Source organism: Musca autumnalis, unplaced genomic scaffold, assembly GCF_047663935.1.
Source record: "Musca autumnalis isolate F117 unplaced genomic scaffold, ASM4766393v1 scaffold_2, whole genome shotgun sequence".
NCBI lineage: Eukaryota > Metazoa > Arthropoda > Insecta > Diptera > Muscidae > Musca > Musca autumnalis.
In genome coordinates this window covers 119,901,984-119,916,488 of record NW_027411755.1, presented here as the reverse complement: position 1 = coordinate 119,916,488, position 14,505 = coordinate 119,901,984, and the positions used below count along the sequence as shown (strand labels likewise).

Below are 14,505 nucleotides of genomic sequence, written 5' to 3'. Positions count from 1 at the left end.
GCTGAAGTTTGGTTAATCTTCATTGGCGCTATAAAACTTTTGATTTTACGGTACAAGTCCTCATCTTCATATAGCCCCCATTTTCGGTATGTATTTTGAAAATTGTGGCCTCAATATCCCACCGAAATGGCTGAAATTTGGTATTTAGTCTTCGTTGGGGGTAGCTTAGTACTTTCGTAAACGAAAAGAAACTAATTGTTCTTATTCACTTCAATAGAGTTCGTGGTGGAGTGTATAAAAACTTCGGCCCGGCCGAACATAACACCGTTCTTGTTCATGTTATTATTTATTTTATTTATTTTTTTCAAATACAGTTTTTTTTTCAAAAAGACAGGCATGAATACTATGTGCTAGGGTGATGACTTTTTTACAACCTCGAATCCCTGTTTCAAATTTGGATAAAATTAAATTGATATTCTATAAAATCTTACATATAAGGTGTTTCGTTTAAAAAAAGGCTTCGTCGCAATTATTTTTTTTACGAAGACAACCTACTGCAATTAATTTCAAAGTATCCAACCAAGTCATGTCTCTAAACTGCACTTGTGCGAAAAGATTTAAAATTTTCTAGCTTAATCGTAATGCAGAAGGTAGGTTATTTAGTACGTAAGGGATTATTCGCCTAATGTGGTTCCTACATTTTTGCTGGTAGATAATTTGCAGTCGACTTAACCCCGCCCGTCTGTCTGACTGGCATGATAACTTTCGAACGGATCAGCAGATTCGGTCCAAAATTTGGCTTTCGCAATATTTTGTCCAAACTTAGTTTAAGTTTGAAGATGGACAATATAGGTCCACACCTTCCGGTATATCCTCCTCAAAAGTGCAAAAAATTTCACTAAAATGGTACGCGCAATATATGTTGAACGGATCAACCGATTTTGGTACAAACTTTTGATATCCTAATATGTTGTCAAAATTTAGTGTAACTTCAATAAAAATGCTTCATATCGGTCTTCCCTTTAAGGTACCTCCCCCACAAAAGTTCAGCATTTTAGTTTATGTGCAGCTTAGGATCTGTTCGAAGACCCTTTAAAAAACTATACCGCTGCTGCTCCTTATGGCCCTGTTTACAGCGATATTATGTTTTTTCGTGAACAAGTCCATGCTTCCTCACATATTTGTCCAAATCCTATATACGATGAACAACCGAAATGACTGGATTGCGCGTTTTTATCGAAAAGAAATGACTCCCAAAGTAAGACCCACTTCCAAGATGAATCCCTTCATTCAGGCACCACCTCCGCAACTCTTTTGAACTTTAATCCAAAAAATCTGAAAACCCCCTAATATATAATTACACTGTCCAACATTTTTAAGGTGATCTTGTGCAAACAATTCGAACTGATGATTTTTTGAAAGTACAGACCCAAACGACAAGAAACCCTAGTTGGGTTTTGTTGTGTCAGATGCAGCTCACATTTTATGGCCTCATCTAAACATGATTAAATATTGGGGTTTTAAAGAAATTCGGGGCTATATCTCTGAAACCAATGCGAATCTTCTTCTGACCTCTGAAGCAAATTTGTAGATAAGGACAAGAATAAAATTTTTGGGGAAATAATTAACTCGAAAAACTACAAATTTCAAAATATATGCAAAAATTCCACAATTTTTATACATTTCGCACCGTATCTCCAAAACCGTTAACTTTTTCTAAATATTTTCTTCTGGAAAAATATTCCCTGGAATGTAGTACACAACTCTTCAGAACATGTTATTGTTGTAAAATGTCGTTGTTTTCAGTACATTTTTCAACGACGATTTAATAAAAATGTCAATAATATCGTGAAATCCAGAGTGCGAGAATAAACTGTTGGTGTGAACTGTGTTTGAAATACGTGTTGTAAAAGATATGATGCAAAATACCGCTGAAACAACATGAAGTAAGCATTTTAGAGTTTCAGAATGTTCTAAAGAATTGTTGAGAACTTTATTTGGAAGATGTTTGCTAAAGGTTACTTGGTTCAACTCCCAATAGTTTAGCCGATACTGACCACAATTTCAGCAATTATGTAAAATTTTCTATATTTTATAGATTTTGATGCCCTAGATGGAGTTTTTCTTATGTGGTTTTTTCAAAAGATAAGTTCTACTAGTTTAGGGCTACAATATTGCTAAGGACAGCAAGGCCAAATTCCTATTCGTTTCTGAGATAAAGGCCTGATAAATGCAAAAAAGTGTAGATTTAGCCCGGTTTAGATGAGGCCATAAAATCCGAACTGGATCTGACAGGACAAAACCCTACTAAGGTTTTTGTAGTCTAAATATGTACTTTCAAAAAAATGCATACTGGACGCTGTTGACATCTTCTGTGTTGCAGTGTTATTAGGCAAAGAGTTTTTGGTTGCATAGCCGATATTCCATTCGATATTGTTCATAGATGAAAGTTCCGCATTACACAGGCTGAGGGCATATCTCTGTCGGTAAAGCCGACATATACTTTTTTACTTATTTCAAGTTTTGGCCTTTCAGTTCTACTTAAAGGTTCACAACACGGCTATTTTTATAGTTGGCGTTTTGACCCAGCAAAAACGCCTATTACAAAATAACGGGTTTTTATAGTACTTCTTGGTAGCCGCAACTACTTTCAAATCAACCTACTAAACCATTATTTTAACACAGGCATATCAGTCGAAAGAAGTAGTTATTCTATGGTCATTAAAAACAGTCAGATAAGCCGTAAAAACAAATGTTTGGTAGTAATGGGAATGAATTCACATTGTCACATTGTCTAAATATTTGCAAAAAATGGCAAATATTTCTTTGCCACAATGTGAAAAGCAAGTATTATTCAAACGCAAACAAGAAAACAGCTGATTTTAGCAAAACAAACATATGCCGGCAAACATTGGACTAATGTGTCTTCGCAAGGATTGTTATGTGAACAAAAAATCAACTCTGTATAATTTTAACAATTCTTTGGGCAATATTGGAAAACAAATTTGAATCGAGTTTTTGCGACCTTGCCTTTAGTGGAACAGGCCGGAAAACTTTATATGCTTTTTCCTCATATTTATTTGTTAGCAAGTTTCCTTGTCACCTGCTAATTGTAACTGTTCAAACAATATATAAGTCTCAAAAATATATCTTGAATCTGTTTTGTAGGGTAACAAGTGGTCGGCGTCGCCGTTCTCTAAAATATTCCCTACATTTTTCTTCATCGAAGCAAATGACCATTGCATATCAGCAAAATACTTATCAAATTTTAGTACTGCTTCGATTTTATCAAATGATGTCAACTTTATAAATCGATTAATTTGAAAAAAAAAAAATCAGAAATAAAACTACTCACAAAAACAAAAAAAAGCAAAACAAATGATGTCATCCACCTCCATTGGCCCAAAAAATTAACTTGTTTCCTGAATAGACATTTTTGCAAAAGAAGCAAAAAATAAATAAATAATAACAAAAAATGCCGGACAATTGAATATTGTTGATAATCTGAATAGAAATTGTCGAGTTGAATATTAAGGTAACCAGCAAAAATTATATGAGCATATGTTTAGTGTTACTGGCAATTTAAAAGAAAGAAGAACTGTGAAAAAATAGCAGGCCTTCTTTGGAAGAGTGCAAATTATAGAAAAGTAGTTAAAATATTAATTTTCCATACAAAAAATATTGCGTGGAACATGCATGGCGGCACACATGCTAACTAGCTTTGAATGACTTCATTCATTATGTTTTCATTAAAATTCTTGTGACCATAAAACAAAGCCAACAATTAAAATAATATGGGAAAAAAGAAAAAAATTTGTTTTAATATATCAATAAGAAATAAAATCCACATGATTAATACCTCTTATTTTTCCACATTACACGGATTAATGTAACAACTAAAAACCCTCATGTCGTTTGTATGACAAATCGATTTTTACAATGGATTAGATAATTGTCAACTTACATAACACCATTATTGTTACCACATCACAACGTCTATCTATCTCCTAATCCGTCTACTCAGTAATCTTCGGCTCAAAATCATTCAATTACACATGTCACACCAATTCAATGCAGCTGTGCTGCGCTTGCATACTCTTGATGCCACTTGCCTGCCTGCCTGCCAGCCAACTTATTTTCCACACTACACTCTGCATTGAAATCTCATTAAAATGTTAATAACTTCCTAATTTGTTATCGGGCTACAGAGATCTTAATTGCATTGTACTCGAGTGAAATCTTAAACTTTTGGCCATAAAATCCAATACAACTTTTCTACTTTTCGCTTGTCTTTACACTCAGTTTTTATTTTGTTTCGTTGTTGTCCTCTGTCGTCTTTGGCTTCTGGGTAACAAGTGAATGTTACAAAACTCACTCTCACACTTTGAGCCAATGTACAAATATGGCCAAGATTAATTGTTTAAGTTGTGTAAAAGTTTTCTTCTCTATACAACTCTGCGGATATGCACAAATGTTTGTATATGTTTCACATACATATACAATCCTACAGTGTATTGTAAATTCTAAATACCAAAGAAATCCCTTTGAAAATATATGGGTAATTGGATGTAAATTATTTAGGTTTTCTAAAAAAATAATATAATAAAGGATTAAATGGAATTAAAAAATACATAATCTAAACTTTCAGGAACAACGTATACAAGGATGGAGTTTTGTCATCTATTATATAAAAGTGAAATGACCTTCGTATGTGAAACAAAAACTCAACGAATTTACAACCGATTTGTTCCGCGCTGTTCTTAAGGGGTTATGGCCATTTATAGAGCATTAAAGAAGCCATTTTCATGATTTTTTTACAAGTAGTCTACCAACAATTATGTAGAAGATTTTGTTTTCACCTGAAAGGTCACACCTTGTGGTACTTTCGATTTTTTTAATATTGCACAGTGTTCTGACAAATGACTGCCTACGAAACACTGTTTTTACTAAAGCAATGTGCGGTGCAAACTGTGGCTCGAACACGAGTAAACCGATCAGCATATCGTCGGTGTCATGCTTAAGTGTTCCATACGCCATTTTTGACTTTTTGAGATACATGTGGTTCCAAGGGTTTTCCGGTATGCTCTTTCTGAATTTATAGTCGGCTTTCTCCTATCTGCTCTAGTTTCCGAGATATGCACGCATCGACGCGAAAGCTTAAACTTTTTTCAGTTATGAAATTAATATTTTAAAAACTTACAAGTTTAAAAACACATTTCAAAAATCAGAACTTTAATTTTCGATTTAAAAGTACTTAATTTATTGAGGCAAAGATAGAAAAAATTGTTGTCACTTTGTTCCATGTGATTTACAATATTTCACATTTGTGTCATAAGTGTGGATATGGAACAAATCGACAAAAATTATTTTTTTTTTTTTTAATCTCTATAACTTTTATCTTCCAATACATATTCCTCAAAATTTTTGCAAACATGTTCTATACATTATTATTAATATTTCAAGTCAAAAATATAAATATTTTCTTTAGTCAGTTCCACGTAGTTGTGACGCAAAACATTAAAATGCGATTATCTCAAAACGGGCAAATGGCGTATGGAACACGTAAGCATGACACCGACGATATCGCTCATTTACTCAGAGTGGCATAACTCAAAAACTGGGGTTTTTGAGTTAGCAATTTTTATTTTTTCTCGATCTTGCACAGAAATTTAGCACTGATATCTGACTAGCTCGTTACAAAAGATGATCCAATTAGTTATTTTATTTTTTGTGTAATAATTTTTTTAAGTTGGGAAGTCAAATTTCTATCGACAACTTAAAACGCGTTTTTCTCGAAACTTGATTATTCGAGATGTGTCACTCTTTGAGTAAATGAGTAAATGATACGTTTTTGTGCCGCCATTAGGAAACTTAAAAATCTTGTCCTTAAGCGAAACGGAATTAAAAATATCCATTTTTTAAAAAATGGTGAACATTCAAAGTCAAGATTTCTAAAAAATTAATAGTTTTTTCGCCATAAATTCGTCGACAATTTTTTTAAAAGTCTCAAAGGGAAAGGGTCTGCGCTATTTTTTAAAAACCTAATATTTGCAAAAAAAAATACGAATGTATCGGATTGAAAATTAATTTGTCTGGCACAAAGGCCATTTTTTTTTTTTTTGAACAGTGATTGTTTTATGTCACTGTAAACAACAGAACACATGGTTGTATGTCAAACTGTTCTGAATCGATTTCATTATAATTCGGTAAATTGATTTCTGGACCAAATTCCGTTACGCATTCCAAATTTCATTGAAATTGGAAATAAAAGGCATGTTCGGTGCAACAAACACATGAAGCCGGCCGAAAAATTATATGAGAGCTATATCCTAATCTGAACCGATTCTTACTAAAATAACTGGCGTTCGTCCTTTGGCCAAAAAAAAAAAACAAAATCCATATACTTACAAAAATAAATTGACAGACAGATGGACGGACATGCGTATATCGACTCTGATAGTATTTCTATGTATATTCCTAAAAGGAACTATCACAGTGTGGTATAATTTGGGCATAAGGGAGGTACCCCACCCCTATGAAATTCATCTAAATATATTTTCTATTTTCACCATTGGACAACTTTGAACATTATTTGCATGAAAATCCGTTCAGTAGTTTTATAGATATAACATATTAAAAAAGTAGTCGTGGTCGGATATTTAAGTCCCAAATAAATACGTAAGGTCGGAGGCACAATCACCATTGTCTCGCAAATAAATTTTCAAATCGATACATTGGTAATTTTGCAAATAGCGGGTTTTTAAAAAATAGGGCATAGCTGCATAGCCTCCTTCGAAATTCAACAAAATATGTAGTCTATTTTGACCGGGGCCACCCTGTACATTCGCTGAAATTTTGTACATGCTACGTATTTAAAAAAGTGGGCGCAGCCAATTTTTCTTTCTGCTAAAACCCAAGTTGTACTATGACGAAATATGTCCAGCCGTTCTCAACTGATGCAATTACCAACGAACGACATTTGATTATACCCTCAGCTTTTAGGCTAGAAAGGGTAAATACAATTTGATACGACCAAAAACGTGCCTCATTAAAATAACAGTTTTAGACGCCAAGTATATTTGGACGAAATTCATTTCAGACCATTTTTGGGGTCGTTTTAGCCATGTCCGTCCGCCTGTCTGTCTGTCTGGTCGAAGGGATCAACCGATTTAAACCAAATTTTGGTTATCGGTCCACTCCTTTGTGTAATTCCCCAACAAAAGTTCAAAATTTTCCTGTAAAATGGTTTGAACGATAACTCTCGAAGGGAGCAATTGATTTGGTCCAAACTTCCCACATCGTATTATTCCTTCCAGATATATATCGGGTTCGAATATGGACTATATGGGTCCACTCCTTCGGGTACCTCCCACACAAAATTCGGATAAAGTGAAGTTTAAGTGCTCCTCTCAGATCGTTCTGAAATTTCTTTAGTAGGTTGTCCTTGCGGCTCCCTTTACGACGGGACAATTTTTTTATTGCGCAAATCCATACTTTCTGAGATATTGGCCTAAAAGCTCCATGAAACCCCTGACGGGAGTTTCTGATTGGTGAATACTTTGCACATCGTATTATTTCATAAAGTCTTGTATCAATTTGGAATATGGACTACTCCTTCGGGTACATCCCACACAAAATTCGGAAAAAGTGAAGTTTAAGAGCTCCTCTCACATCGTTTTTATTCTTTTTGGTAGGTTGTTTTATCGGCCTCATTAACAACGGTACAATTTTTTCCGAAGTCCATACTTCCTGAGATAATGGCCCAAAAACCTACCGGCACATACTAAACAAATATTCTTCCAAATTTAGTTTAACGTAATTTAATATTTCGAGTCCTTTATTAAGAAGTTTGGTTACTAAAAATGTTTGGTATATGTCAATGATTTGGTATAGCCCCACATTACGGTACCTACAGATTTTAGAGCAAACTCATGATACAAAATCAATATATTTTATATACGGCATAATTATTGTGTTTGGCTTGGTTTTTGTTTTTTTTTTTTTTTTTTTTTTTTTTTGTCATTGGCTTCGGCACAGCTGAATACTTTCTTACTTGTTTTTATTTATAACACTGTGCATCATTTCTAAGGTGATCTTGTGCAAACAATTAGAACTGAGGCTTTTTTGAAAGTACAGACCCAAACGACAAGAAACCCTTGTTGGGTTTTGTTGTCCAGCTCGGATTTTATGGCCCCATCTAAACATGGTTAAATATTGAGTTTTTAAAGAAATTCGGGGCTATATCTCTGAAACCAATGCGAATCTTCTTCTGACCTCTGAAGGAAATTTGTACATAAGGACAAGAACAAAATATTTGGATAAATTATGAACTCGAAAAACTACATTTATTGCCTCAAATTTCAAAATATATGCAAAAATTCCACAATTTTTATACATTTCGCACCGTATCTCCAAAACATGTCATTGTTGTAAAATGCCTCTGTGCCATTGTATTCAGTATATTTTTCAACGACGATTTAATAAAAATGTGAATAATGTAGTGAAATCCGAAATGCGAGAATAAACTCTTGATGTGAACTGTGTTTGAAATACGTGTTGTAAAAGATATGATGCAAAATACCGCTGAAACAACATGAAGTAGGCATTTGAGAGTTTCAGAATGTACTAAAGAATTGTTGAGAACTTTATTTGGAAGATTTGTGTAAAAGGTCACTTGGTTCAACTCCCAATAGTTTAGCCGATACTGACCAGAATTTCAGCAATTATGTTAAATTTTTCTTTATTTTATAGATGTTGATGCCCTAGATGGAGTTTTTCTTATGTAGTTTTTTTTTCAAAAGATAAGTTCTACGAGTTTAGGGCTACAATATTGCTAAAGACAGCAAGGCCAAATTCCTATTCGTTTCTGAGATAAAGGCCTGATAAATGCAAAAAAGTGTAGATTTAGCCCGGTTTAGATGAGGCCATAAAATATGTACTTTCAAAAAATGCATACTAGAAGTTGTTTGCATTTTCAGTGTTGCATAGTGTAATTCAATAAGAAAAAATAAGTCATTTGTAGAGTAATTCCTTTACGAACGGTCAATAGTGTAGGTCGAGCCAATCACAAAGTTTGAACAAATTTACCGCCGATTTTTGTGAATTTTATAAGACATGACACTTTTTTCCATTTTTTATATGATCTAAAATATTATAAATTAAAAATTATTCACATCTTTCTTCAATATTTAATTGGAATAAACTTATCTTTTAGTCATTATTAAGCAAAAGTTCGTTCATTCTTGATATAAGAAAATTTTTTGAGAATAAAGTCGAAAAGTCGACACCCTCGTGTACACATATGTGAGTTAAATGAAGCAAGAGTTGTTCACATTTTGGTTTAGATTCTTAAAATTAAATATAGCACTTTTCTCCCACGCATGACACACAAATCAAATAAACCATTTTTGTGGGAAGCATATTTTCTATTCATTTTAAAAGTTATTCAAAGTTGCCGATTATTTTTGGAAACAATTTTTAACTTCTTCTTGTCGCTTTTGGATAAGCAAAAATAACACTTGAAATTCCCTATCCAAAAAGCTACACTTCCATTTTCAAAACCCAAAACAAATCTTACTATGATTTCGTTGAAGTATTTCATTTTTTCAAAAAAAAAAAAAATATGGCTTTGTTTCTATTTATATTTGAACTGCTTCGAAGTTCATTTGGTATTCTGAATTGGCCGTTAAATAAATGCAAAAAATCTCTTTTTTCTATTTAACTATGTAGACAAATAGTCGGACAGAAATACCACAGTCGTTGTTATAAGAGTACATACACACTTATTTATGCCTATTTACATGTGTACACTTATTTAAATATGGGTAGAGGGAGTGCGAGGCGATTCTGTAGTGAAATCTGGACGTTTGTACCTTCCATAAAGATCGTCACCGCCGTGTGTGCATTTTGTTTTTCTCTATTAGAATTTACGTGATTTTTTTCTAAACAATCTCATGTGACAGGCAAGTGTACAATACTCTCTAGTCTCCTTTTTGTTGTTTGTTTTGCCATGTCATACTTGTGGCGGTTGTATGTAGCTCTGTTGACAAATGTGTTAAATGTTAAGAAAGGGTTATGAGTTGGGAAGCTTCACTATTATTTTGGGGACAATTTGCTTTATATTATTTGACTAAAATTCGTAAACCACCAAAATATAATTATGTTCCTTTTGCGAATTTTCAATTCCACCCCACTCCACATTTTTACTTTTCCATCTGCCGGAATTGTGCATGCTATCTTCTAATTTCTAGCTTCTTTTTGTCACAATATGTGCTACAGTTATCCATTACCTAGTAATGAGTCAAATAAGCCTTGTAAAGTTTAAAAGCAGTAACCCATTATTTTAAGTCAATTGATAATGAAGAAGGTTGCTTGTTTACATTATTTTGTAATGGGTTATTCGGCTTATGTTGCTCCATATTTTTACAGTGTTTTATTTTACTTGCTTTGGTGTCTGTTTAGTTCAAATCTAGTAACTCATTTTCCACACCAATCGGACTAAAACTTTGCACACTTTTCAGACTGGATGACAATACATGAATATGAAACCAAAACTAATATGGGTCCATTTTTTCCTATAGCCCCCATATAGCGGTACCACCCAATTTCAGGTTTTTGACTATTTTGTCTTCATTTTTTGTCCGAATTGGCTGTAACTTGGCATTTGGAGTTACCAATTGTACAGAAACTCCCCCACCAAAAATTGTGGACATGGGTTAGATTTTGGTGTAGCCCCCATATAACGGTGCCACCCGATTTCAGGAAATTTAAAGTTTTTATGTACATTTTCCGCCTAGGTTAGGTTAGGTTAGGTTGAAAAGAGGGGCGAGTAATCGCTACATGTCCTGGAGGACATACACATAAGCCATGAAGTAGGCCTGTTGTGCGCTCTAGTCTAAGTTTTTTGAAGAAGGGGGGGGACTCTACTATAATTTATTTAAGGAACTCTGTTCCCTTAACAAAGTCCCGTAATTATTTTAGGTCGTCTACAATTACCTGATTAAGATCTGGTATTGTGTCGTTCCCTAAAAACTGTGATCTGATATTTGCGAAAGCGGGGCATTGGCAGAGAAAATGCTCCAATGTCTCATCATCCTCTCCGCATGCCTTGCATACGCTGTTGTCTGCACAATTAATTTTATGCAGATGAGCTTGTAATCCCAGGTGACCTGTAAGAACACCTGTAAGTCTACTCAACTCTGCTTTACCTAGCAGTTTTTTCCTCATTTGGGTCTCCCCATAGGATTTTTGTGGTTTTCCCTAATTCATCTCTATTCCATAGGGATAAGTGGGCATTTTTTGCCCAAATTTTTAACTCTAGCCGAGACGCGTTTAGTGGCTTTGCGTTCGCTAAGTTTACGGTTGCTAATTCCCTTCCCTTTTTTGCCAGAGAATTTGCTATCTCATTACCTCTATTCCCCGCATGTCCCGGTACCCATATTATACGCACCGTGCCATGCTGAGTATAGCTGTTGATCTAATTTATACAATCCAAGACTGTTTGTGATTTTACTGTCTTGGATGTTATTGCTTTGATTGCAGTTTTACTGTCCGTAAGGACGTTTACAGTAGTTGGTCTTGTGTTGGCATTAAGCCAGTTCAGACACTCTTTGATCGCTCGGATCTCCGCTTGATGGACCGTATTGTGATCCGGCAAACGAAGAGATATTTCGGTCTCTGGTTCTTCAATAAAGAGACCCAGTCCCGTTCTACCACCTAGCATGGAGCCGTCTGTATAACAACAGTTTCCAGACGGCATTTGTGCTAGATTTCCGCAGATCCACGAGTCTCTGTCTGGAATTAATGCCTCGCATGAGGCAGCTACAAAAGTTTCAGGTATACGGTCCGATACAATGTTATCCATTGAATCTCCCGTTGTTACCTGTAGAATGTTTTGATGGTATGTTACGAGGTCTTTACTGATCCACTCGTCCATCGCTTTAAGTCGAATAGCTGCGACAGCCGCTTCATACGTTATCTGGATTTCTATTGGTGTATATATAGAATAGTTTCTAATGCCCTCGTTGATGTTGTACTCATTGCGCTGCTTAAACTTAGACAGCACATTCGTTGGACTTTCTGTAGTATTTTAATATTACACTTTTTATCCATAGCTGTCCACCAGACTACTGAAGCGTATGTTAGAATAGGTCTAACTACGCTTTTGTATAGCCAGTGTGTCATCTTAGGATTAAGACCCCACTTGGCGCCTATAGCCCTTCAACAGGTTGACCAACATCTATGAGCTTTATTGGCTCTTTCCTGAATATGGTCTTTCCATTTAAGTTTCCTATCCAGAATTACTCCCAGATATTTGACTTTGTTGGAAATATTGATCGTCTTGTTTAGGAAAACTGGTTCTTCAAAGTGTCCCAGTTTTGTTTTCCTAGTAAACAGACATATTTCCGTTTTTTCCGGGTTTACATTAAGACCTCTTGGTCTAGCCCAGTTGTACGCTAGTTTTAGGGCTGATTCAGCTCTTCTGCATAGCAAGTTTGGATTCTTACCCCTCAGAAGTATTATAACGTCGTCTGCATAACAGACTGGGTCAAATCCCTCATCGGTTAAAGTCCTTAATAGGCTATTTATGGTAGTGACCCATATGAGTGGGGATAAAATCCCCCCTGTGGCGTAACCTGACCAACTTTGTCCTTTATTTTTACGTCAAGTAGCCCGCAGCTTCTACATCTATTCCTTAGCATGTGGCTTATCCAGTCCCTGAGGGCCCGATTCACCTGAAACTTATCTAAGGATTGGATAAGGGTTTCGGTGCTGACGTTGTTGAAAGCACCCTCGATATCAATGCATACCGCCAGTGTATACATCTTCCTGTCGAAGGTGCTCTCGATGTGGTGTACAACCTCATGTAATGCGGTTTCCACTGATCTACCTTTAACGTATGCATGTTGTTTGTATTTAAGCATATCGTTTGGAATCTTGCTCTTAATAATGGTGTCGACTATTCGTTCCATGGTTTTAAGCAGGAAGGATGTTAGGCTTATCGGACGATAAGACTTAGGAATTGCGTAACTAGCCTTCCCAGGTTTGGGGATAAATACTACCCTCGCCTCCTGCCAGGCTTTAGGAGTATACGCAAGTTTTAAGCATGCGTTAGAAATTCCAGATAGTTTGGGCGCAATGTAGTCCATCTCTTTCTGGAGTAAGGCCGGAAATATCTCATTTTCTGTCCAAATTGACTGTAATTTGGTTATGGACTTCGCAGTGGTCAAACAACTTATTTACTAAAAAGTTAAAAAATAAAAAAAAATTAAGTTTCAGTGTTTTATTTATAAATGCACTTAAAACTAGAAAATAATTTGTCGCTTAGCCTCAATAAGTATATTTTTCCTCATGATGGGTTCTCTCAAATAAAACGCTTGCATTTAAATTAAAAATGGAGGCAAAATTAAACGGCAGGCATTTTATTTGGGAGGTTCCATCATGAGAAAGAATTTATTTATCGAAACTAAGCGACAAATGATTTTCCAGTTTTAGGTGCATTTATAAATAAAACACTGAAACCTTTTTTAATTTTTTTTTTTTTTTTTTTTTTTTTTTGCTAGGCATATGTTAAAGTATGTTTTTATTCTCAATTTGTTAAATTGTTTTTTTGTTTTGTCTTGGAGAATATTGCTCTCACCTGGATAAATAGATTCCATTGCCATCAAATTCAAAATAACAAATATCGACGATATGTCATAAATCCTATATGTCAGATTAATTCTTGATAGATCATATCTTGAAAAAATACTATTTAAATAACCCCATTACAACTACTAAGAAAACCAAAACGCATACCGGCATTTATGGTTGACATGCCGGTCGACCGACAAACGCACACACACCAAAAACAACAATAGCAATTACAGTCATGCCCATGAATTTGATCACAACGACGACGACAAATGCCTCACCTTTAATAAATGTACAAAATTTCCATAAAGAAAAGCAAAACCGATTCAGACATAACGACAAACCAAGCGACTTAGTGTCGCACACGCATGCAAGCGGCAATTCCCAACTACTTTTTTTTAATTTTTAATTCGTAATTCTTTCTGATGCCTTCCCAAAGTGTCGTGATAACTTGGATAACTGAATGGCTTCTTTGACTGCCACGCAATCAAACGCAAGAACCTTTTTTTATAGTTTTCAAAAATTTGTTTTTCAATTTCTTTTTTTTTTTTCATCATTCGTTTTCAATTCATGTTGTACGAAAAGAACGACGAACACGCATTCTCTATGGAATATTAAATAGATTTTGACTGTTCTATGCTGCTAACATGTCATTGTCATGGATAAGGGTTTCTTAACTTATCGTCGTCGTTCTCTATGTGGTGTGGCAATGACAATTTCAAGAATCATAGAGCCAAGTGTAGAGGTAAAGTTTTAGTTGTTCGGTGCATTCAAAACTGCCATAAAATATTCAGAGCTCATAGTGTGCAAAGGTGGGAGGTAAGAAAAGTTATACACGGAAGATCTATGATAAATTTGTTGAAACGGATTTGAATGCATCATCCCAGGAATCAATAAAGAAACTTTAAATGTAATATTAATTTCTATAATATC

The 14,505-nt window shown here is 34.9% G+C and overlaps 1 protein-coding gene across 44 annotated transcripts in view; it reads left to right on the top strand.

The window, feature by feature from the left end:
* Wdr62 (WD repeat domain 62) overlaps positions 1 to 14,505 on the top strand; it is a 480,266-nt gene that overhangs the window by 373,333 nt on the left and 92,428 nt on the right. The gene's annotated exons all lie outside the window — the stretch shown is intronic.